General features: G+C 45.8%; 1 protein-coding gene across 1 annotated transcript in view; it reads right to left on the bottom strand.

Annotated features, from left to right (window-relative positions):
* Positions 1-17,802, bottom strand: part of Frmpd1 (FERM and PDZ domain containing 1) — a 127,581-nt gene extending 109,779 nt beyond the window's left edge. Inside the window, exon 1 of the mRNA XM_042271086.2 lies at positions 17,485-17,802. The gene's annotated coding sequence lies outside the window, so the exon portion shown is untranslated. The remainder of the gene's footprint in view (positions 1-17,484) is intronic.
* Between the last annotated feature and the right edge of the window lie 8,927 nt (positions 17,803-26,729).

The raw sequence follows: 26,729 nt of genomic DNA, 5'->3' as shown, positions 1-26,729 counted from the left end.
ATACAAATTGAGTGTGGTGGTGTGTACTTAACAATCCTGGTGCTGGAGAGGTGGAGACAGGAAAATCCCTAGGGTTCACTGGCCAGCTAGCCCTTGGCAAGTTACAAGCCAGGAGAAACCCTGGGACAAAAGACGAGGCGGCTGGTGTTTAAAGAACAGTAGCTGGGGTGGGTGGGTAGGTGTGCATTCACAAAACCCTGGATTCTGTCCCTAGCACCACATAAACCGGGGTGCCGCACATCTGGAAGCCCAGGACTTGAGAGGTCAGCTTCAGTTACACAGCGAGTTTGAGGCTAGCCTGGAATACTGAGACCCTGTCTCAAAAAGAAAGCATATCAAAGAGAATTTAAAAAGCTAAACACAGGCTTTACGCAAAATATCCTTTGGAAAATGTATTGAAAATTAAGTAAAAAGTACTGATTCCTAATTATTTGTCAAGCATTATTCTAACCAGTTTTTTATTATTTCATGTAACAACCCTAGGCATTATATATAATTAGCATTTCCATGTTATTTCGTTTTTGTTTTTATTTTATGTGTGTGTTGTATGTACCTCTCATGACCGTATAGGCCCAGGCATGTAAGGCCTCTCCTGTACATGGCGGCCAGAGGCTAATGTTGAATATGTTCCTCTACTCTCTTCACCCGACTTGTTGAGACAGGGTCTTACTCTGTAGCTCTCGCTGGCCTGAAACTCATTGTATAGACCAGGATGACCTTAAAGACAAAGAGATTCTCTTACCTCTGCCCCTAGAGTGCTGGGATTCAAGGGGTGGCCACCACGCCCTGCCTAGTCACCTAGTCACCTCTCTCTCTCTCTCTCTCTCTCTCTCTCTCTCTCTCTCTCTCTCTCTCTCTCTCTCTCTCCCTCCCTCCCTCCCTCCCTCCCTCCCTCCCTCCCTTTCCTTCTTTCTTTCTTTTCTTTTTTGAGACAGGGTTTCACTATGTAGACCAGGCTGGCCACAAACTCATAGAGATCCACCTGCCTCTACCTCTGAGTGCTATGATTAAAAGCATGCACCACTTTGAGGCATGGTGGCACACACCTTTAATCCCAGCACTCAGGAGGCAGAGGCAGGTGGATCTCTGTGAGTTCAAGTCAGCCTGGTCTATGGAGTAAGTTCCAGGACAGCCAGGGCTGTTACACAGAAAAAACGCTGTTTCATAAAAACCAAACCAAACCAAATACAAACAAACAAACAATCAAAGCATGCACCACCACACCCAGCCCATTCACCTTCTCTTTTGAGGCAGGGTCTCTGAACTAACTTGGAGCTCACTGATTCAGCTAGGCACCATGAACAATGAGCTCTAGGAAACCATCTAGGGTTACAGATGCCACCACACCTGGCATTTTATATGGGTTCTGGGAATCCAAACTCTGGACCTCATGCTTGGTCAGCAGGTCCCTTACCAACTGAGCCATCTGACCATCTTACAGATGATAAAACTAATGCCAACCTTATCGAGTTCCTTCTGGTTATCTACTGAAGGATACTAGAGAATGAATCCATGTTAACCACCTGAAGAGAGAGAAGAGATACATCTTCTAGGCAGAGAACAAAGAGCCTGTCGGAGGCTCTGAGGACAGAGAGAAACCTCACCTATGTGGTATGTGTTTTCAATATGCTATTAATTATCACAAAGCTCCAACAAACAGGCATTATGGTGTCTAGCTTGCAAGTGAGGAGACTCAGCAAGGTTAAGCAACTTGCTCAAGATTACCCAGGCAGCATGCAATGGGGTCACAATTTAAATTTGGTTCTCACATGGCACCCTGACAGATCAATAGGCTAGAATGGCCTTGGAGTCTATTCCCACAGTATTGTCAATGTCAAATTAGCTGCCTTATAATGACCCAGAAAGGAGGACTTCGAAGAAGGGTCTGGAGAAACAGCTCAGTGGTTAAGAGGACACACTATGCCAGGTGTGGTGGCGCACGCCTGTAATCCCAGCACACCAGAGGCAGGCGGATCGCTGTGAGTTCAAGGCCAGCCTGGTCTACAGAGTGAGATCCAGGACAGCCAAGGCTGTTACACAGAGAAACCCTGCCTTGAAAAACAAACAAACAAAAGAGCACATACTACTCTTCCAGAAGACCAGAGGTTTGTTCCCAGCACCCATGTCAGAGGGCTCTCAGGCACCTGTAACTCTAGTTCCAGGGTCTGGGACATCTCCTTCTGACCTCCACTGACTGGCACCAGCATGCAGGTGTACATACACACACACAGACACACATGTGATCACATAAGTAAAAACAAAAATATGCCTTAAAAAAAAAAAGAGGAAAACAGGAACAAAGGAGGGAGGGAGGGAGGGAGGGAGGGAGGGAGGGAGGGAGGGAGGAAGGAAGGAAGGAAGGAAGGAAGGAAGGAAGGAAGGAAGGAAGGAAGGAAGGAAGGAAGGAAGGAAGGAAGGAAGGAAGGCCTTCACTGTCAAGGAGCTGCCCCCGGACTTCTCTGACTTTGGTAGGGAGGAGAGAACTACAAACTTGAAGGGAGAGAATGGGCATGTGAGCTGGAACTCCTCCTGAACCCTAAGTTCTGAGAGCTGGCACCCACCCCTCGGTGTCAAAGACAAACTGGGCAAGTCTGAATTGGGGGGGATGGGGGTGTGGGCTGGTATTTCTCCCTCAGTTCTGAGAGCTGGACCCAGGGAGACCCTGGCATGGGGACCATTTTCTCCGTGTTCTCGCCTATCTTCTGTGTAGGACAGAAGAAAGGAAGGTGACCCAGATTTTCTTCAAAACAAGGCTTTGTTCATGTTTTGCCACGATGTACTGTGACACTGTGTCTCAGCCTGCTCTTTGAATCAGAGGAATGTTCTAGAAAGAATCTGGGCTGCTGGGTCAGACATGGCTTGAATCTTAACTCAAGCCCTTTCTAGCGTTGTGTCCTTGGACAGATGTGGGCTCCGTTTTTTCATCATAACACAGAGATAATACTGACTTCCAGGGTCTGTGAGGATTCAGGAGGGTGAAACACGCATCCTGTGTGAGAGCTGGGATGCCTTGGACTTTCCCAGCTAAATGACAGCTGTTATTTTGCTTTGTCAAGCTCCTGGGTCCCCAAGGCACTTGTCTGCCTTGCACAGTCTGTAAAGCTAGGCTCTTCCCTTCCCTCCTGGTTCCTTCTTTCTTTGCATCCTAACCAGCATTGAAAGAGACAGACCTTTCTTGCAAATCAGTCCTAATGGTTCCCTAATAGAACTGTTGGCTTGTGAGAGAGCACACACTTATCAATGACAGCAAAGACATGTTTTTAAAATGTCAGTACTGGCCAATCAATATCACACACGCTGATTAGCTTGAAAACAAACAGCAGGTACTCTCACAAAGTTGTCAGAATAACATTTGCTTTGAAATGCTCAGTTTCACGAAAACAGTATTTTTTTTCCTCCAAAGAATAAGAGATGTTTTCATGAGCCCTGTGTTGATGGACAAAGATGATTGTTTCACATACTTTGAGCCTTAAGAACCTGTAGCTAGACAGGTCATAGGTGCTAGAGTCTGTTAAATGGACGTAGTATTAAACTAATTCCTAATGAGCTATCATTATACCCATGGTTTAGTGCATCTCTCAAGCCTCATCGGAGAAGCTTTTCCTGCAGGAGACAGCAATTAACACAGACACCCCCAACAGGTCCACAATACAGAGAGCAAGAGACCCGGGAGCTCTCAGGCCTGACTAGGACATCTATAAACACCCCCTCTTCCAACGCTCAGGGATTATCACGGGGACAGGAAGATTGTAACATGCAGAGGCAGCAGGTGACTCCAGTGGAGCAATGTTCCCCAGACACCAATATTGTCCTCACCCCTCTGAGACAGCATGCACAAGACCTGCCCGAGCTCAAGCTGTCCAAAATCTCAGCCTGGCGTAAAGTCCCACCATGAGGAAAGGAACTACTGGCAATTGGTAGCTTTGGTGAGAGGGTGGGTCAGTTTTCTTTAAGGGTGTGACCCCTGGTAGGGTGACCATACTCCAGGGGATGGCCCCCCCCACACCCAAGAGAATTTGGGCAGCACAAATTGGACTTACTAGACTCTTACAAAAAGTAAAAAGAGGATGTGACATCAGGTTAGTAGGGGTGGATCTGGGAGGAGTTGGGGAGAGAAGAGGAATAGGATCAAAATACATGGTATGAAATTGAAAAGAAATAATATAATATTTAATTAAGAAATTAGTAATACTTGGTGCATCCTCCAGAAGTTGGAGTTACCAGCTGACTTTCAGAGCCTGGGGGATATCAGGGCATGCTTTCCCAGAGGCTAACGTCGCGGCAGATTTCCTATAATGGACCAGGAATTCCTGCCATTTCTCATGAAGCGTAATGGGAGAACATTTCAGAGCATATGCTACTCTGTCAACTGATACTAATTTCTCCATTAGTGAAGCTCACAGGGAATTTCAGCCTAAGCCTAAAGCATGGTCACTTGGGAATCAGAAATAGCTACTTATAGCCGCCCCGCCCCACCCCCACCCCGCACCCTTCTCCACCGTCCCCAGTCCGTTCCGCTTAGTCTTCCCCTCCCCTGTCAATCCAATCAGGAAGAGAAGGGTAGGGTGTGCCGGTGGCCACTGGTCCACAGCTGAACTGTAACCCTTTAGGGCACACCACTAGGCTGTCCTTCAAAGCCCTGGTGCAAGCAACATCTCCTTCGGCGTTTACAGTTCTCCCCTGTACTGTTATCACACTTCGCAGAGGAGGGAAGGCTAAAATGCTCATCGGGGTGCCGAAGTAAGGGCGGAGCCGTGTCCAGCATGCTGAGCCCCGCCGCACACCGCGTGTGTAGAGGCATCTGCTCGGTCTGACTGGGGCCTGGGAATTGCTCTGCTTTGTTGTCGAGGTTGGACCAAAGTAAGCACACACAAGTTCATTGATTTAAGTAACATTGATGAGGTGCTTAGGAGCAAGGCACTGTCCTAGATCACTGAGGTGGAGCAGCGTCCTGGGAAGAGAACGACCACGTGGCCTGTGTGGAGGCCCCGCCTCTGTAAAGGTCATTAAACGCTAGCTGCTGTCCCTGAGAGGTGCTGCGGAGGACGCAGAGACCAATTAGACACGGCCCTGACCTTTCAAAGGCTGTGGTGAGGAATACAATGGGTGTTTTCAGGTATCTGTCACAGAAGCAGAAGACAGCCACAGTTGTGGCTCCCAGAGCGGGAGAGCGAATTCACTCGGTTACGATGGGGCATTTTCAGTTTTCGAAGGCAACATGTCAATACTCAAAACCTACTGGACCTGTGCGTCCTAACCGCTCCCTGGACTTCACCGTCTCAACGCTGGATCATGCCCATCTTTTCTGCGCCATTGTGTGTCTGTAAAAGCTGGGTGTTTGTTGATTGCCATGACAGAATGGTCCAGGAAATAAAAACTCTGGGGCTTAGGAAGGTACGGTGCTCTGATAGACACCCAATCCCATCAGTAAATGACGGGTTCCACTTTTGAGCATCTGTGGGCAGCACTTCACAGTCAGACAGGTGGACAGCCACCAGACAGACAGGTGGACAGCCACTTGCTGCCACTATAAAGGTGCTTGTTGGGCCACACAGGCATGGCTGCCTGGAGTATCAGTGATTTCATTAAGATATTGACACAGGTATGGGGCTGGTGGGGTGCCTCTGTGGTTATGGGAACTTATTCTTACAGAGCGTTGATGTTTGGAACCCAGCACAGCAGAGTGGTTCACAACCAGCTCCAAAGGAGCTGAGAGTCTCTGACCTCCACAGGCACCAGGAAAGCACACATACAACACCACTTCTTAAAAAAAAAAAAAAAAAAGCTAGCATCCAATGACCCCCTTTCTCTTCCCCAAACCATTCCACTCCTTCTCAAGGTGATCGTTTGCCCTCAAGCAGTGCCTTACCCTTCTAACTTTCACACTCGGCGTATCTTTTCATCCTCATGAGAAATCTGAAAGGTAGATGAGTGTGGTGATATAGCTCCCATTTTACAGATGAACAAAGTGAGACCTGGAGAGACTGATTTCCAAACATTTGCCTACTCTCTCTACCAGTTACTGAGCACATTACAAAATACCACACAAACTAGAAAAGGTGGGCAGGGAGAGAAGAGGTGTTTCCTCAACAAACCAGCATGCTTCTCACTGTTACAATTTGGATGTGGAGTGTGCCCCACAGGCTCACGTGTCTGAACACTTGGACACTTGCTGGTTGCAGCCTTCTGAGAGGTTACAGGCCAACTCTGCTCCTACCCTGAGCTCCCCGCTCCCGGGTAACAAGCTGTGCCTCAAGCTCCCACTGTCACAGATGAGGCACCGTTACCATGCCTTCCCCATCATGATGGACTCTATCCCCTGAACCATGAGCCTAAGCTAATCCTTCACCCTTTAAGCTGATTTCATCAGGTATCGGTCACAGCCATGGGGAACACCAACCAGTGCACCTAACGGTGGCACCCGCTGGTATTAACCCATTAGAGGCATGATGGTCTGAGTGAGAATGGCCCCGCAGGCACATATATCTGAATGCCTGGTCCCTAGTTAGTGGACTGTTTTGGGAAGGATTAAGAGGTGTGGCTTGCTGGGGGAGGTGTGTCACTAGGGAAGGATTTGAGGTTTCCAAAGCCCATGCCAGGCACATTCCCTCTTCTCTGCCTCTAACTTACAGATCAGATATAAACTCTCAGCTTCTGCTCCAGCACTATGCCTGCCTGCCTTTGGCCATGCTTCCCACCATGATGGCCATGAGCTCACCCTCTGAAACTGTAGGCAAGCCCCCAAATAAAAGCCTTTTCATAAGTTGCCTTAGTCATGGTGTCTATTCAGAGCAATAGAAAAGTAACTAAAACAGAGGAGTATAATGGCCAGGCAGTGGTGTCGCACACCTTTAATCTCAGCACTTGAGAGGGAGGCAGAGGCAGGTGGATTTCTGTGAGTTCGAGGTCAGCCTGGTCTACAGAGTGAGTTCTGGGAGGAGCACCAAAGCTACAGAGAAACCCTGTCTCTAAAAACAAACAACAACAAAAACAAGGGAGCAGAGTGAACGAGCATAGAAAAGAATATACGAAGATCACAAAATACTTTGTTTTCTGCCGTGCATAGAAAATTAGCAAGTTTCCACAAGTATGAAGAGTCATAAGAGTTTTCTGAAGCAAGGTTTCCCAACCCACAGGCTGCTAATGTGACTGACACTCCCTATGAGCAGAAGAGACATGTCCATCCCTCCCCCAACAAACCTAAGCAGCCTCATGGCTACACTCAGAATGATGTGTAGCCATGGCTACACTAAGATACCTGTGGCTTCCATGACCAGGCTAGGGAAGGCAATCCTGCTTCTGACCAGCATCCCAAAGCTCTTCACACTAGGAACCTATCAGTGCTGTGAGGTACAGACCAGCCTCCCTAGAGAGCTTCCGGGAAAGGCTGCCCTTTAACTCAGCTGAAGTCCTAACCCACAGTCAGCAGGTGAGTGAACTCACTTCTCCATTAGTATAGCGCTAGCCAGTTAAAAGAGTCGTTGCCAGTTTTCATACTGGGTAGAACTAACTGGTTTCAAGACTTTAAAGTTTCCTCGCAGAGGAGGTTAGGGTAGAATGCACACTGGCTCTCCACAGTCAGTGCCAGTCAGTTTCCACATCAGATATCTGATTAGAGTTTCCAGATACCAAGTCACCACCAGCCCGAGTGAGGACCCAGCTGAGGACCTAGATACCACATAATGGAATCCAGTCCCGTCCCCCCCCCCATGTACTCTGTCCAAATTACTGACTCTTGGAATGATTGTTTAGTGATAGTTTGGAGACTACCACTAAACTAGTCAGTGGAACTCCATGGAGTCTGCTTTGTGGATGGGTGTTCAGAGTGACTTGATGAAGTCACTATACTCTTAAATCAACCGGTTTGCAATAACCAATATGAAAAGATCAAAAACCAATCCATCCGAAAAATGATCAGGGCTGGCAAGATCACTCCACCAGTAAAGGTGCCTGCCACTGAGCCTGATGACCTGAGTTCAATCCCCGGGATCCACATGGTGGAAAGAGAAAACTGACTCCAGTCCCACAAATTGTCTGTGCACAAGTTGTCCATGAAAACACACACACACACACACACACACACACACACACACACACACACACACACACACACACACTAAATAAATGTGATAATTTAAAAAAGGGAAATGGTCAAGCGACAGGAAACAGATAATTTATAGTGAAGCAATTATGAGGGGCTCTGGTAGCTGTAGCAACACCCAGCTTCATTCATAAAAAGTTTCAAGTAGGGGCTGGAGAGATGGCTCAGTGAGTAAGAGCACTCGCTGTTCTTCCAGAGGATGCAGGTTCAAATCTACTTGGTGGCTCATAACTGTAACTAGTTCTAAGGGATCAGACACTCCCTTTGGGCTCCACAGGCACTGCACACAGGCTGTGCCCAGACACAACTGCAGACAAAACACCCACACACATCAAGTAAATCAACCTTTCCTTCAAGGGAAAGAGACACTGAGCTGTCAGGGGTTATCAGTCATAACGACGAAGATCAGTAATACCCAAACCACACTGTATTGTTGAGGATCGGCAGACACGAACTCCTATATAGTTTGTTGGGGGAGTGCAAATTGATACAATCTCTATGGGGAATAACATTATGATACACAATGAGAAAATATAGAAAACTTTAGAAAAGAATATTCAACCTTACCACAAGCCATTATTTTATTCTATTTTATTTTCTTACAGAATTGAGTGACTGACATAATTTTACATTCGAGTCTTCTGGCTGAATATCATAACCTAACACTTCTTTGTGTTAATGGTTTTTCAAAGAGATGATTGTAATATTTCAGAATGGTCTTTCATAAAGATATAAATTCAACCATTCAATTATTTTTGATATTTTATTTCCCATTTTCCCCTAAACAGCACTATGATGGACATCTTTGTGCATGTCAACATCTGCTTTCCTGGTCATTTTGAAATGAATTCTAAAAGCAGAATTCCTGAGTCAAAGGACCTGTTATCTGGGTGGTGGTGGCACATGCTTTTAATACCAACACTGAGGAGGTAGAGGCAGGCAGATCTCTGAGTTGCCTAGGGCAAGTTCCACGAGAGCCAGGACTAACAGACAAACCCTGTCTCAAAGTTAAAGTGTGTTATAGTAGGGATATATGGATTTATTGTGCATGCATGGACTCCCATTTCATCTCATCTTTGACAGAGCACTATCATTTAAAAAGTGTTGTTAATTGAGTAGGTACAAATGATAACTCATACATTTAATTTTTTTATTTGTACATATTTGACTACCAGCAAAGCTGCATGCATTTTCATGTGTTTATTAATATTTGCAATTCTTTTTAAATTTTATTTATTATTTGTGTCTGGTGTGTGTGTGTGTGTGTGTGTGTGTGTGTGTACTCGTGCCACAGTGTGTGTGGAGGTCAGAAGACAACTTTCAGGAGTTGGCTCTCTTTGCCACAGTGGGGATCAGGGGATAAAATGCAGATAATGAGGCAGCACAGCTCGTGCCCTTACCTGCTGGGCCATCCTGTCAGCCCAGTATCAGAAATTCTCACATGAGTTGTCCGTGTAAGTCTGTAGTCTTGCCAGGAAGCGGAGAGCAAGGCAAGAAGTGGTCTGGGATGATGACAGTGATTAATAGCTGATAGCTAAATGTCAGGTAGGTTTCGGGGACCTGTGTACCAGTCACTTTTCTATCGCAGTGATAAACATCATGACCAATGCGACTTAGAGGAGGAAGGTTTGTTTGGCTGATGGTTCCAGAGGGTTAAGAGTCTGACATGACGGGGAAGTGTGGCAGGAAGCATGGGGACCAGAGCTGGAAGCTGAGGGCTCACATCCTGAACCACAAGCAGGAAGAACTCAAAATGGTGCCAGCCCTTAACTCTCAAAGCCCACCTCCAGCGACATACTTCCTCCAGCAAGCCACACCTCCCAAGCCTCCCAAACAGCACCACCAACTGCAAACGAGTGTTCAAATGCCCCAGACTATGGGGGACGTTTCTCATTCAAACCATCACAGTCGAAACCTAGTGGCCTGCTGAATATGATTGCTGTCAAATTTTAGGTTACGCAGGAAACATTCTCACAGTTGTCATGATGGTCGTTTATAAGCACCTAGCGTTGTTTTGCCGATGAAGTCAATGGTAAGGAAACAACCCAAGGTATCCAAACAGTTGCCAGCATGTTGAAAACAGCAGGGTTCAGCTGCTTTCCACGCTCCTTCAGGAGGTGAACAGAGCTGGAAAGAGTCCCGAGATGAAGTTATTACAGAAGATGAATTTAATATTAAGTCGTGTTTAATATTAAGTGCTCTCTAGTAGTTAGAAAATCAGACCATTTGAAAAGGCCTGGAGAGACACATTCCATTTCATTCTGGGTGAGACCAGGTGAAGAGGCCATAAATGCTACAGTTTAAGTATGAAATGCCCCCTCCCCCACTGGCTCATGATCTCAGAGTGTGGCCCCCAGCTGGTAGTGCCATCTTTCAAAGTTATAGAAACTCCCACTGGTGAGGGCTATCTGGAGGAATTAGGTGACTGGGGACAGGCATACTACCATTATGCCAGACTGACTGCTCCTTGTTCTCAGCTCCCTGGTTGGCAGTGAATCAACCAGCTCCCCATCACCACATGCTCCTCCCACCATGAAGCCTAATTCGTGGAGCCAAAAGTCCATGACTGAACCTTTTGAAACTGAACCACAGTAAATCTTTGCTCCCATAACCTGCCTACATGAGATACTGAGGTCACAGGCATAAAAAGTAACTGATATAAGGTGACATCCGCTTAGCTCTGGGTTGGAGCTGGAATGCCTGCATGCTGTTGTTTGCCAGTCTCCAGCTCCAGACTCACTTGCTCTGGAATTTGAAGCAGTCTCAAATGTCTCAAGGACATCTCCATCACTTTACAAATGAGGCCACTGAGATTCTTGGGGCAGAAGGCCTTGGCTAAGGTTACTGTTTCTGTTTCCAAGGGAAACGACTCTTTGCGCAGGAGGGGCAAGTTAAGGCTATTGGTCTGTAATAGCCACTTAGAGTAGATAGCACACAAACAATAAAGGGGGTAACTGTGACCCTATCCAAGGAGATCCACTCAGTCATCCCCGAGGTCAGTTCCAAGCTCTGAGGTCCTGTGGTCATTCATGGGAAGTTCTAGGCAAAGACTGGGAGACTGGGACAGTCTAGAACAAGTGACTCCACAGACCACAGCCTCGGGAGAATCTAGCCCGTAGATAGCTACATATAGCTGTTCGCAATAACCAGAAAACAAGCCCGACTTCCTGCTTACCTCACAGGGTATTATTGATGGTTCCACCTTCGAAATGTATGACACACACTTTTGGCTTGCTCACAGATGGCCTTGAAAATTTAAAATATGGACCCAAGTAGCAAATGTCGAGACTGTTCAGCTGACCCAGAAAGGAGCTGTGGAGATGGGGCCCAGGGGTGGGAGTGGGGGTGAGGGGTAGGCATGGGGACATCCTAGTAGTGCTATGGGATGTCTTGTCTTTCTGTACATTGTGAATATGTGTTGTTCTCATTGGCTGATAAATAAAGCTGTTTGGCCAATGGCAAGGCAGAATAAGGTTAGGCGGTACATTCAAACTGAAGACATAGATAAAAAAGGGTGGAGTCAGGCAGAAGCTGTGAGCCACCACCAGGAGAAGTAAGATATGAAAGAACAGTTAATGCCATGATGCCACGTGGCAAAATATAGATTAATAGAAATGGGTTGAATTAAGTTATAAGATCAAGTTAATAATGAGCCTGAGCCATAGGCCATACAGTTTGTAATTAATATAAGCCTGTGTGTTTACTTGGGACCGAGTGGTGGTGTGACCAAGAAGGACACAGGAAAACTTCTGTCTATATAATAGAGATTGTTTCACTGTGTTATGGTATGTTTTCTGTTGTAGAATATTATTTTAAGATGTGTTACTTTTGTTTATGCTGTGGAACACTTGCTTTAATGAAGCAAAGATGTGTTGCATGTTTTTATGTTGCATTTGTTTAACTCTATGAAGCTGTGTTACTTTGCCTGTCTAAAATGCCCGATGATCTAATAAAGAACTGAATGGCAATAGCAAGGCAGGAGGAAGGATAGGCAGGGCTGGCAAGAGAGAAGAGAGAATAAATAGAAGGAGAAATCTGGGAGGAACTCTAGTATTAGTATATCACATGCCTAAGGGAGATGGGGTGTGAAGATAGGAGAAAGAGGCTGGGAAATAGATCTGGAATTAATGGAAAGGAGATCACTAGAGCAAGAGAACAAGGATAGGGGAGTGCTAGGGGCCAGCCAACCAGCTACACAGCCAGCCATGGAGTAAGAGTGAAAGTAAGATATACAGAAGTAAGAAAAAGAAAAAGCCCAGAGGCAAAAGGTAGATGGGATAATTTAAGTTAAGAAAAGCTGGCAAGAAAAAGGCCAAGTTAAGGCCAGGCATTTCAATTAAGAATAAGTCTCTTGTGTGTGATTTATTTGGGAGCGGGACCCCCAAAGAGCCAAAAGAGAAAAGAGCAAAGAGGCAAAGAAAACAGAAGGCGCCCAACGTGGGACTGTGGAAAGCTGAACAACAGTTTTCCTCTCTTAAAGGCCTTGTTTCAGACTGAGAGGATCAATTAGACAAAAGAAGAGGTAATGGTTGTTCTCAGCTCTCTGGAAGCCTGTGTGATATGAGGCACTTTAGGATTGTTCTTTGGAGATAGAGGGGAGAAACTGAGAGTGATGGGCATGTCATTTTGGGGAGGTCCATGAATACAGGACAGACTGTACCTGTCATGAAATGAGAGCAAGCTGCTTTCTTTATCATTACATTCCAAGTGATAACACACTCAGCTAGCAATCAGGTTTTTTTTTTCTTTTTCTTTTTGAATGGATAAATTAGGGTGAATGAATGAACAATTTCCTCAAATGTTTTTTCATAGGAAGGGCATAGGATTAGAGCTGTGCTTTTTTAGGCACTCAAGTATTAGTACATCACATGCTTAAGGGAGATGGGGTGTGAAGATAGGAAGAAGTGGCTGGGAAATAGATCTGGAATTAATGGAAAGGAGATCACTAGGCTTCCATGTTTTCAAGTGATGATGCCTTTGATGAGGCACATAGAGAAGGTCTTTGCTTTTCTCCTAGGCATTAAGCTCAGATACCTAACACCAAGGCTTCTTGGGCAGGGGCTCTGCCAAGGGGTTCCTCTCCTAGACAAGCAGAGGTCAGAAAGGGCTCAGTCAAGTTGGCTCCTCTCCTAAACTAGCAACAGTGGTGGCACCTGACTTTAAAATACTGACGGCTGGACTGGCCCCCATTGAATGGTATTGTGTCCAGCTCTACTCAAATCTGGGTGCCCAGGAATCCCTGACTGACCCCATTTCCTTGACCTGATATAGGCAGTCACCAAGTATTATCAATTATATCACTGAACTATGATTGGTGGTCAATCCATTACACCTCCACTACCCTGGTGCATGTCCTCACTTCACTTCTGGCTGGTTTCCTCACCTCACTCCATCTCTCCATGGAGCCAGAATGAATTTGACTTACAGTTGTGTGCTATGGGATGTCCTGTATGCTGTGAATATATGTTGCTTTGATTGATAAATAAAATGCTGATTGGCCAGTAACCAGGCAGGAAGGATAGTGTAGGTGGGACAGGGAAAGAAGAGAATGCTGGGTGGAAGAAGGCTGATTGAGGAGACACTGCCAGCCGCCATGAGGAAAAGCATGATGTAAGATACTGGTAAGCCACAAGCCACATGGCAAGGTATATATGTATAAAAGTGGGTTCAGCCGGGCGATGGTGGTGCACACCTTTAATCCCAGCACTCGGGAGGCAGAGCCAGGTGGATCTCTGTGAATTCGAGGCCAGCCTGGGCTACCAAGTGAGTTCCAGGAAAAGCGCAAAGCTACACAGAGAAACTCTGTCTTGGACAAAAAAAAAAAGTGGGTTAATTTAAGATATAAGAACAGTTAGCAAGAAACCTGCCATAGCCATACAGTTTATAAGTAATATAAGTCTCTGTGTGTTTACTTGGGGGACACAAGTGGGAGAGATTTGTCCCGACTGCCGGCAGGTCAGGACACAGGAAAACTTCAGCTATAGTTGTGTCTGTACTAAAGACAAGGTAGAAGGGCAGGACCAACACCCAAGGTTGTCCTCTACATCCTCATGTACACTGTGCACAAACACACTCTCTCTCACACACAGTAACAACAACAGTAATAGTAAAGTTTCTTTTAAAAGTCCAAAGAATGAAAAAAAATTGGTTGAGGCAAAATAAGACAAGAAGATTTTAAAACCGATGTGACCCAAGGCTGAGGAGTTGGCTCAGTTGGTAAAGTGCCTGATGTATAAACATGGGGACCTGAGTTTGGATTCCCAGAACATAAAAAGCTGGAAATAGTGGTGTTTACTTGGAACCCCAGTGCTGGGGATGAAGAGACTGGAGGGTCCCTGGAGTTCACTGGAAAGCTAATTTTGCCTAATTGGTGCCTCCAAGTTCAGAGAAAGACCCAGTCCCAAGAGTGAGAGAGGAAGAGAACAACCACCTATGGCCTCCACCTGCATGCACAAACACATGCATACACCCACATGAACACATACACTCTTAAGTAACACACGTGCAGAAGAAAAAGAAAATCTCAGGTAGGAAAAATTAAAGACAATAGTAAGACAGTAACTATAAACTTGAATTAATCACAAACCCAGTGAAGCGTCTTGAGCTGCAAATCCCAGATTCACACACTGGCCAAAGAGACTGTGAGATCCAGAGACTGTGAGATCTGGAATGCAGATGATGAGGGAACTGGAATGATATGCTCCTGTTATATTTAGGTGTGCAAATTCACAAGGACATAAGGAAAATCCTATGTCATCACCTTGCAGGATCTGAGGGAACAGCTCCATTGTCTTGAGAGGTTTTAAGGAAGAGAGGAATGTGTGTTTATCCTGCTGGTCCCATGTGACCTAGACCTGATCATGTGTTGTTGAGTTCTTGGGGAAGGGGGCTGGGTTGTGTCATTGGTCCATGTCTGTGGTGTAAACACTACTACTATGGCCAATTTCAAGCTTCCAATGTGAGAGCTAGTGAGGTAGCTTGGGGGCCAAGCTCTTGCCTAACAAGAGAAGCCTTGGTTCCCCTCTGGATGGAGGAGGAGCTTCCCAATGTGACATCGGTGAACACGTGGGTGGAAAGGACTGCACACATTCAGCCCTGATCAGCTGGCAGAATGTAGTCCTAGCATCCCATTGACCACATCTGAAGAACAAAATGGTAAAAGAGGGAAATGTCTCATGGTCCAAGTATTCCAACGGGTAAGGGAAACGGAAATGTCAACTAGAGCGTCACCACTCTGCTGCCGACAATGAGTTAAGGATCTTGATACTGAGAACTAGCAGCTGCTGACATCAGGTGGGTGTGGGAGCCCGTTCTGGGGTTCCTCGTGGCTTTACCCAGCAGGTCCGAATAGAGGATGATCAGGACCACGGGCCTGAGTGCAGGTGTCTGAGATGGCCTGCACTTGGCTATGCTGGGGGAGGAGGTCTTTTGCTCCACCCCTTGGCGTCTCTATAAAAACCCTGGACCAGAGACAGTCCGGGCCCGTTGGAATAGGTTCCAGGCCCTCTCGAGGCTATCCTTTATTTTCTATCTGTTTATCTCCGCAAGATTCTCCGCTATAAATCCTTCTATCTAATATTTCCTGCTGCTCACACTCAAGAAAACTCTGGGAAGCTGTGGGGGTGGTGGGTAAACGCCCCACAGGTGGGGAGATCCAGCCTAATGTTATCTGCCTTCCACTGCAAGAACGTCACTGCACTTAGGATGACGCTTCCAGAATGAACCAAGGCCAACAAAGCCCCTGGGTCCAGCTGCCAATTTTGCAGGCAATACAGAGGGTAGGGGAGTGCCGTGAACCGCATGCATCATGAGAGCGAAACCAGCAAAGCCAGTAAGCTGGAAACCACAGTTCCAATGGTTCAGGTTTGCCAACAGAGAAGCTAAGAGAAGGTAAAGGAATGGAGAGCTGACTCAGTGGCTAAAAGCCATTACCTCTTCTTAATTATTATTGTTACATATATGTATATATTAAAATCCAGTGTTTGGAAACATAGAATTGGATGATAAAATTATAAAGAATGAGAACCTGCCTTAAAAATAAATACCTTGCCAGGCAGTGGTGGCGCACACCTTTAGTCCCAGTACTCGGTAGGCAGAGGCAGAGGGATCTCTGTGAGTTCGAGTCCAGCCTGGGCTACAGAGTGAGTTCCAGGACAGGGTCCAAAGCTACACAGAGAAACCCTGTCTCAAAAAACCAATAAACAAACAAACAAATAAATAAATACCTCACAAAGAAAAACCTCAGGAGAATACTTTTAAGAGACGAAGTTGTGGGCTAGACAGATGGCAGTGGTTAAGAACACCGACTGCTCTTCCAGAAGACCCAGGTTCAATTCCCAGCACCCACATGGTGACTCACAACTGTCTGTAAATCCAGTTCTAGGGAGCTGATGTCCTCTTGTGGTCTCCAAGGGCACCAGACATACAGGGTACAACCAAACATATTAAAAAAGAAAGGAAGGAAGGAAGGAAGGAAGGAAGGAAGGAAGGAAGGAAGGAAGGAAGGAAGGAAGGAAGGAAGGAAGGAAGGAAGAAGTAAAGAAAGAAAAACAGACAAGAAAATAAATAGGCCAGGTGGTGGTGGCACACATCCTTAATCCCAGCACTCAGGAGGCAGAGGCAGGCAGATCTCTGAGTTCAAGGCCAGCCTTGACTATAGAGTGAGTTCCAGGACAGCCAGGGCTACATAGAGAAACCCTGTTTTGGGAAGAAAATAAAAAAGAAAAGAAGAAGGAGAAGAAGAAAGAAAAAGGAGGAGGAGAAGAAGGAGTGGCAACCACCCTATTTTCTCATTACACATTGTTACACACATCCAATAGCACATTGTACCCTTTAGTTATATGCATCAAAATAATAATAACACAAAGCATATGTCCTACTCTGCTTTTCTGTCTCTGTGATAAATACCATGACCGGGGGAGAAGGGTTGCTTACAGGTTACAGTCCATCATGAAGGAAGCTAGGGGCAGAACTCATGCAGGATCCTGGAGGCAGAAGCTGATGAAGAGACCACAGAGGGGTGCTGCTTTCTGGCTTGCTCCTCCTGGCTTGCTCAGCCTGCCTTCTTATAGAACCCAGGACCACCAGCCCAGGGGTAGGTGGCACCACACACAGTGGGCTGGGCCCCTCCACATCAGTAAGCAACCAAGAAAATGCCCACAGGCCAATCTAATCTGATGGAGACAACTCCTCAACGAGGTTCCCTATTCCCCGGGAACTCTAGTTTATTGACAAACACTAACCAGCACAGTACATATAGTTATTTCATTTAACAATTCAAAACCAGACAAAACTGTATCTTCTTCAGGTAAAGACATCAGCTACATTTAGGTAGGTCTAGGGACAGGGAGGAAGCAGGGTGCTCAGCTCAGCCAACTTCTTACCACACTGCTGGTCATGTGGGTGAATTCATTGTGTGAACACAGATGAGAAAAAAACTAATCCACTGAGATCTGACGCCGCGATGGTTGATTCTGGATCATCTGTAGCCTAAGTGAACCCAAAGTTTTCTGATGAAACTTTGGCTGTGGCCTGACCCACTGGCCCTCACTGGCGCATAGATACCTACAGCTGGGGGTCGGACCAGTCTCGTCTCTGGGAAGCAAAGGGTACAGAGCACCAAGTCTCAAAGTCATCCTATCCTGTCAGCACACACTGAGCTGAGCTTGTACGCTTATCGAGCGGAGTCCCACAGTTGCTATGCTCTGGACACAGAACCCAGTGGCAGAGTTCTAAGTGACAGGAGCAGGATTTATGAAGAATGCTTCCTTAGCAACAGCAGACACTTCCGCAGGGTGAGCCTCCCTCGCCAGAGAACAGAGAACAGGCACCCGCTTAGTCTGTTCTCACTCTGCCTCCCCAGTGTGTTCTGAGGCACCCTGTCTCCACTGTGGTTCTGTCGGCTCACCGTTTTCTCCGCTATCGGCCCTGGTCTGGCCTCTGAGCTGTTCTCTGATCTGGCATTTCCAATCTGGAGTTTGTAGTTCCATCTGCTCAGGCCCCGGGACGGGCTCAGTTCACCCTTGTGATATTTGCACTGGCTTTCGATGTCCCCGAGAGCACTCCTGGATCCTAAAGGGCTGTGAACAGCTAAAGCCGCCCCGTTCAGTCTCTCTTCAAACCCAGACTGCCAAGGCCTGTAAGATGTCTCAGCAGCTAAAGGCTTGCTGCCAAGCCTGACATGTGAAAACCAAAGAGATAAAGACCACCAGGACGTCATCCTCAAATCTCTAGCTTTGTTTCTGCATCCGCTCAGCCGCAGGAAAGCTACAGTATCTTGATGCTCCATAGAAATAATTTCATAGAAATTTGATTTAATAAAGCGCTCTTATAAATAAATAAGAACCAGATAACTATCCAATAAAAAATGGATAAATAATTCACAATAAGATTTCTAAATGAATAAAAAGCCTGTACCTCCCTCCTGCCATCTCCTTTCTTAGCAGGCCCGTTCCGGTTTCGGGTCTTTCAGCTGGTGAGGGGTGGGATAGATATGAACATTTACGCTTCGAGGAGCCAGAATGAAGCTAAATTTCTTACATGGAAATGAGAAAAACTGGAGAAGATCCCAAAGCATAGAAAGCCAGAGATAGCAAAGTAAGTACTGTGCCGGGGAGAGGGAAAAGGGAACTGAGCACAGAATGTCACAATATAAAAAGCTAATGTGGCCGGGCGGTGGTGGCGCACGCCTTTAATCCCAGCACTCGGGAGGCAGAGCCAGGCGGATCTCTGTGAGTTCGAGGCCAGCCTGGGCTACCAAGTGAGCTCCAGGAAAGGCGCAAAGCTACGCAGAGAAACCCTGTCTCGAAAAACCAAAACCAAAAAAAAAAAAAAAAAAAAAAAAAAAAAAAAGCTAATGTGGGCTAAGCTCGCTGTGTAATCCCAGCACTCTAAAAGATGAGAAAGGACGGTGAGTTCAAGGCCAGCCTGGGCTACACAGCAAAGTTGTATGGGGGAAAAAGATGACAGAGACTGGAGTTAGCTCCGGGCTTAAGAGCATGGACTCTTGCAGAATCGGCTGCCAGTACCCACGTCAGTCAGCTTACCGCCATAACTCCAGATCCAGGCAATTGGATGCCCTTTGCCGGCCTCCGAGAACACCTACACTCATATGCACATGCCCCACGCCCCCCTCCCCCCACAGACAGACATGGACACACAACTAAAAATAAAATCATTTTTAAAATGGTAAGGGGCTGGAGAGATGGCTCAGCAGCTAAGAGCACTGGCTGCTCTTCCAAAGGATCCAGGCTCTATTCCCAGCATCCACATGGCAGCTCACAATGGTCTGTAACTCCAGTGCCAGGGCATCTGACACCCTCTCTGGCTTCCACAGTCACCAGGTCACCACACACATACGCGGTATACATACATGCAGGCAAACACTCTTACATAAAAATAATTAAAAACTTTTTATAATAGTAATAATAATTCATGATTCAGTCAAGCTTAGCTTGGGCATACAAGTCTGGCACAACATTTGAAAAATCAATAAATATAACTTATATCAGGAAGCTAAAAAAGAAAGAAAACCATATGTTCATCTCGACACAGAAAGGGGATTTGATAAAATACAACATCTGACACAGTTTGGATCTGAAATGTCCCCAAAGGCCATGTGTTAAAGGGTTGGTCCCCAGCCTGGCACTAGTAGCAGGTTTTGGAAAACTTAGTGACGGAGCCAGCAGGCGTTAGGTCCCTGGGAGTATGCCTTCTAAGGGATTGAATTAGGACACTTTCACTGTGCGGTGCAGTAAATAGCTCTGGCCCGCCATCGCTCTTACCAGACGTACCTCAGGCCTAAAGCATCAAAGCCAAGCAGTCACAGAGTGAAACCTCCAAAACTCTGGGCCAAAATTAACCTTTTCTCTCTATAATTGGATTTCTCTGAGGTATTTAAGACAGTAACCAAAAGCTGCCTAAGACATCTATTGCTGAAAAACATTCTCAGCAACCTAGGCCTAGAAGTAAATCACCTCTACTTGATAAAGGCATCTACAATAAACCTGCCGCTAATATCACACCAGATACTTAAACAATGTTTTCTTACTAAAGTCAGGAAGAAGGTGAAGAGTTTTTACTACTCTACTCAAAATCCTGCTAGGAGTCCTGACTAATGAAATGAGCTAAGAAAAAGAGAAAAAAGTTAACATCGGAAAGAAAGGAAGAAAGAAAGAAAGGAAGGAAGGAAGAAAACTGTCTTTATTTGTAGATGACATGTTATCTACACAGACAATTCCGTGGTTGTACAAAAGCTGTAAGGACACTGGATTCAAAAATCAGGACTTTAAAAACTGGCCTTACACTACACTAGCCATGAAAAGAGTGGAAGTTGAGACTAAAAGTAACATTTATAACTCCACCAAAAACAAAAACCTAAGGTAAAATTTCCAGGTATTTGCAAGTCTGAGTGCCGGCAGCTGTCAAATCCTGACCGGATGAGAGCAGATAAACCGGAAATGATAGTCCCTGCCGGAGGCGGGGATACTAAACACCACGATGTCAGTTCTCCCAATAGATGTGTAGGAGCAGTGTCTTACGACCAACACCCCGGCTGGATTCCTGTAGAAATCATCAGATTAATCCTAAAATATGAAACTAGAAACCAAAACAAACCTTTTTTTTAAGACCAAAGTTAAGGACCAGGAGATAACATAGCAGGTAAAAGCACTTGAGCAAAACTCCAGAGTTGAGCTTGGAGTACCCTAGAAGCCACGTAAAGCGGCGTGTGGTATTGTGATCCCATCACTCCTACAATAGTGGAGGGGATAGAGACCTCCACAGGGTCACAGCCAGCTACCCTGGAGCACACAGAATAGCAAGAAAACAAGAGACCCTGCCTCAAAGCAAATGGAAAGGCGAGGACCAACTCCCTAGGCTATCCTCTGATTCCATGTGGTATTTGCATCCACATGGATGAACATGTACACACACACACACACACACACACACACACACACACACACACTAAGTAAACAAATATTTTTCAGAGCTGGAAGTTGGACACGGTGGTTGTCTTAGTTGGGAATTCTATATAACCCCTTTCCTCTGTGCCTGACTCTAAAGCCAGAACCACGTGGCCAAAGCTGCCACGTTCTGCCGCTTCCTGGGCTGGAACATGGCCCTCTTGTTCAATTACATCTTCACCAGCTTTCTGTCTTCCATAATTTTCTTCACTGTCTAAGTCTGGCTGTTCAGGAAGTTGCTCTGTAGTCCGGGCTGGCCTCAAACTCAGAGATCAGTCAGCGTCTGCCTTCTGGGTGCTGGGATTAAGGTATGTACCACCACACCCGGCTCTAAGCTTTTCTTTAATTCCTTTTCAGGATATGACCAATCAATCCAAAAATAACTTTCTGAGTGAATAGAAATGTCTAATGAGGAATTGAGTTTTATGCCAAATACAAGACAGTATGACCCTCCACCTCTGTCTCCCTTAGACAAGAACACACAAATTCCACCACACGTTGAACATTAAAGATTTACAATGTAGTTTCTCTTTAGAGAGGACAGGTAAAGAAATCTTGAGTGCTTTCTTCTCTAGAGTTGGTGAAAGACAAAAGTAGAGGCTGCCCAAAGGGAACAGCCAGAATATGGATCATGCAGCTCGTTTAAAATGCAAATTAAAATGAGTTGTCCTTGGTCCACAGTCACCCTGGCAAGTCCAGTAGTGTTTGAAGAGTCAGGACGAGTCCAAAGATGATAGGCTGGTGTTTTCTCAATTCTGGGGAAATTGTTTCCCACCCAACATGTCACAGCCAAATAACCAGTCACATGGAACACAGAACAAAGATATTTTCATATTTTAAAATGTTTCGAAATGGAGCAGTGAGGTGGCTCCAGTGGACAAAGGCACTTGCCGTGCAAGATTTGTGACTTCCATCATGGGAACCCATGTAAAGGGGGAAGGAGAGAAATGACTACAGAGCTGTCCTCTGATCTCCATGGACCATGGCACCCACCCCTCCCCCACCCCACCCCACCCCATCCCATACCACCAACAACAAAATCTTTAAATTTTTCCAAAAGTTACCTTCAACACAACTTGCCTTAGGAAATAACTGGGAGGGTATCTCTTTAAATAAATAAATACATAAATAAGGCTAGGGAGCTGGCTTAGTGGATAAGGTGCTTTGTTGTGAAATACTATTTTAACTAGGCAAAGATGTGTTATATTTATTTTTGCTGTAGAATATTATTTTAACCGCAATATTAGTTTAACTGTGTGTTATATTTATTTATGCTGCATTTGTTTAACGATGTAAGGATGTGTGTTTAACTATGTAAAGATGTGTTGCATCTGTTTCACCTTGCCTGCCTAAGGCACCTGATTAGTCTAATAAAGAGCTGAATGGCCAATAGCTAGGCAGAGGAGGGATAGGTGGGGCTGGTGGGCAGAGAGAATAAATAGGAGGAGGAAGTGACGAGGAGAAAAAAGAAGAAAATGAGGGGGACAGACCTGGGGCCAGAAATCAGGCAGCTGCCAGACAGACAGACAGGCATAGAGAAGCAGTAGAAGTAAGACATACAGAAAGAAGAAAGCAAAAAATCGAAAATAAACCACCCGAGGCAAAAGGTAGATAGAAACAGGTCAATTTAAGTTAAAAGCTGGCCAGAAACAAGCCTAAGCTAGGCTGAGCATTCATAACTAATAAGTCTCCGTGTCATGATTTGGGAACTGGTTGGTGGCCCAAAAGAAAACGCCTGGCACAGTGCTTCTGGTGCAAATGTGAGGACTGGCGTTTAAGTCCCCAGGACGCCTTTAAAAGCTGAGTGGGCGTGGTGGTGGTGGTGGTGGTGGTGGTGGTGGTGGTGGTGGTGGTAGTGGCGGCAGCGGCGGCGGCCTGCACTGGTTAGGCAGAGGCAGTGAGTCCCCACAGCAAGCTGTGAGCTCTGGGTTCACCAAAGACTGCTTTGATATAGAGAGAGCAGTGGAGGAGGACAGGCACCCCACCTCACGCCTCTCTATGCATGTGCACACGCACTCACCACACATGCATAAAAGATAAAACAGACAAGAAATAAAACGACATAAACCAAGAAGGAAAAAGATGAGTTTCAGAAAACAGAAGAGCTCAGATAGGAGAGAGTTTAGGGGAAGTGGACAGCGGCAGGACCAGAAGCAGGCACCATATCCAGAAAACCACTGTCCAGATGAGCTGGGAAGTGTATATTGGTTGAAACAGCCCTGTTGTAGAAATCTGAATTCAGGAAATTTGATTTGAGTCTGACCAGCATCCTTTCCTTTAAGGACTCGCTCTTTATTCAATAGTAATCTTATTTATCGGAATGGTGTTGGGTGGCTGAGCCACCCACCTGATGGGCACAGAACTCAATCTCTGTGCTCTGGCCCCGCCATCAGGATTGGTTCAGGGATGGGCATGGTCCCAGGTAGGGATACTCAGTGTCTCCCTGGACTTCTTCTGGTGCTTAGAGAAAAGAGCATCTTCTGGAGAGATGGCTCAGCCATCAAGGGCACTGGCTGCTCTCCCCATGTACCCAAGTTCAATTCCCAGCACCCCCGTGGTGGCTCACAACTGTCTGTAACTCAGGACTCTGACTGCCATTCTGGTCTCTGGTACACGTATAAACAAACAGGCAAAACACCGATACACATGAATAAACAGATAATGCTTGTAATGCCTTGACTCCAATTTCTGCTATTACCAACCCCCTGTCCTCAGTCGAAACCACGGTGAATGGTCGCTGTAGTTTATTTGTAGGGATAACCATCAACACATGCATAATACTAGAAAAGTGAATGCTGGTTTAGCAATAAGACATTGTTTTATTTATTTATTTATTTATTTATTTATTTATTTATTTATTTATTTATTTATTTATTTATTTTTGGTTTTTCGAGACAGGGTTTCTCTGTGTAGCTTTGCACCTTTCCTGGAATTCACTTGGTAGTCCAGGCTGGCCTCGAACTCACAGAGATCCGCCTGGCTCTGCCTCCCGAGTGCTTTTTTAATTTTATTATTTTATTTTTTGGTTTGCAATAAGACATTGTTAAGCTATGCACAGCTATTAAATGGTACAATAGACACCATTACAGAACAATGCTGTGGTTAAAAAGGTCTTAAAGTATTGTAAGTAAAGGCAAGTCTATAATCCCAACACTCAGAAGCAGAGGCAGGAGCATTACCACAAACTCAAGGCCATCCTGATCTATATAGCAAATTCCAACCCGGCACAAGCTATATAACAAGATCCTGTTTCAACAAAACCAAACAGAAGTTGATCCTAACAGACATAGCTTATAATGCTGCTTCCGGAATTCTAAATAACTTCTCTCTGTGTGTATGAATACAATACTAATATGACCAGTGACTTTATTTTATCTTATTCATCTTTTTTTAGATTTATTTTATTTTATTTTACATATATGTTTGCTTTCATGCATGCATGTGCACCACACATGTACCTGACACCCTCAGAAGTCAGAAGAGGGCATCAGGTCCCCTAGAACTAGATTACAGATGGTTGTGGGCCACCATGTGGGTACCACCACTGCTATGTAAAACACCATGACCAAAAGCAACTTGGGGAGGAAAAGGTTTATTTCATCTTGCAGCTTGTAGTCCATCCCTGAGGAAGTCAGAGCAAGAACCCTGAGACAGGAACCAGAGCAGAGACCATGAGGAATGCTCCTTACTGGCTTGCTTAGTTTACTTTCTTATATACTCCATACTGTCCACGGATGGCACTGTCCTCGGGCTGGGCTCTTCCACATCACTTGTTAATCAAGAAAATGCCAACTTGCCAACAGGCCAATCTGATGTAGTCATCTTAATTACACTTCCCTTTCCCCAGATACATCTAGGTTTGTGTCAAGTTGACAAGAAAAAAGAAAAAGAATGAAGAAAGGAAAGGAGGGAGAGAGGGAGGGAAATAGGAAGGGAGGGAGGGAAGGAGAAACGAAAGAGCGAGCTAGCACATGGGTTTCCGGGATGAACCCACATTGTCAGGCTTGGTGGCCATTGCGTTTAGCTTCTGCGTCATCTCGCTGGCCCTGGAAACACTTCTGAGTTTACTGCTATGAAGGTGTTTGTCTCTTTTGACAGACTGACGGGCTGGCTTCTCTTTCTCAGTTAACTCAAGCTATCTAACTCACCATGTGTCTCTTTTCACCGCAGCTGTCAATAAACCATGATTTCTTTCAGTGGTAGGTGACAGCAACTCTTCCTACCAGAAACAAGCTCCACGGTAACAAGCTCCATGGCTTCCTGTCCGCTCCTCCTTCACACCTCTATTTGTGGATTTCCCGTCTCTGGAATGCCCTCCCAGTTAAATTCACTATGACATACAAAACCACACCGTCCAATACAACCCAACCTTGCTGCCTTCCTCCGCACTCAGACACGCACTCCCCCACCCCCCCACCCCCCCCACCCCCCCACCCCCCACCCCCCCCACCCCACCCCCCACTGCTGGCAAAGACCTTCACGCCATTTCCCAATGTATTTTGCATTTTAATGCCTGAGCACTTTCCTTTAATTTTTTTTTCCAGTCAGCTTTTACTGAAGTATAATCTACTTATCACAAGTCTATCCTGAATGCTTTAAAATAAAAACAAAGCCAGGGTCTCATGTATCCCAGGCTGACCTCAGACTTGCTATGCAGCAAAGACTGACCCTTAAACTCCTGCGCAGGCACACAGTACTATACCTCGTTACAGGTTACTAGGGCTCCATGCAAGCATGCTATCAGCTGAGCTACATCCCTAACATCCCCATAAGTGCTTTGCACATGATGTGCTTGCCCTAATTTTCCACTCAGTGATCGCTTCTGCCTCTTTTCTTCTTCCCTTCCTTCCTTCATCTCTTTCTTTCTCCCCCACCCCTTTGTTCTCCTTCTTCTTGCCTCACTGAGTATTCCTGGCTGGCCTGGAACTCAGTATATACACTGGCTGGCCTTAAACTCACAGAGATCCACCTGCCTCTGCCTGCTGAGAGCTGGGATTAAAGGTGTGCACCATCACACCCAGCAGCCTCCTTTTCTTTTTAAAGAGCCAGGCCATGTCACCTCCTCCATGAATCCACACCTATTAAACCCAGACAGACTTAATTTATCTCTTCTGTTAGAGTTTCTATTCTCCTCTATTAGGGCACTTAGCATGTTACATTGCAATTGTTGCCAGGTGCACTTAGCATGTTACATTGTAATTGTTGCCAGGTACACTTAGCATGTTACATTGTAATTGCTGCCAGGCTGCAGTGGCGCACGCCTTTAATCGCAGCACTTGCTAGGCAGAGGCAGGCAGATCTCTGTGAGTTCGAGGCCAGCCTGGTCTACAGAGTGAGATCCAGGACAGGCTCCAAAGCTACACAGAGAAACCCTGTCTTGAAAACACCAACACCAACACCACCAACAACAAAAACTATAAAAAAAAATGAAAATCTTGAATTATCTGTAGGTTTATTTATGCAGAGGAACAAGACTGGTGAGCATTACAGAAAAAGAAGTGCTAAACTGAGCAGAGCATGGTGGCACATGCCAAAGAGCCCAGCATTCAAGAGGCTGAGGCAGGGGAATCACGTGTTTGAGGACAGCCTGGTCTCCACAGTAAGACATTGATTTTTATTGTTGTTGTTTTTTAAAGCACCAAACTACAAACTAAATATAAAGT

The sequence above is a fragment of the Peromyscus maniculatus genome, chromosome 2 (assembly GCF_049852395.1).
Source record: "Peromyscus maniculatus bairdii isolate BWxNUB_F1_BW_parent chromosome 2, HU_Pman_BW_mat_3.1, whole genome shotgun sequence".
NCBI lineage: Eukaryota > Metazoa > Chordata > Mammalia > Rodentia > Cricetidae > Peromyscus > Peromyscus maniculatus.
Note: the sequence above shows the minus strand (reverse complement) of the source record. Positions and strands in the feature narration are given on the sequence as shown.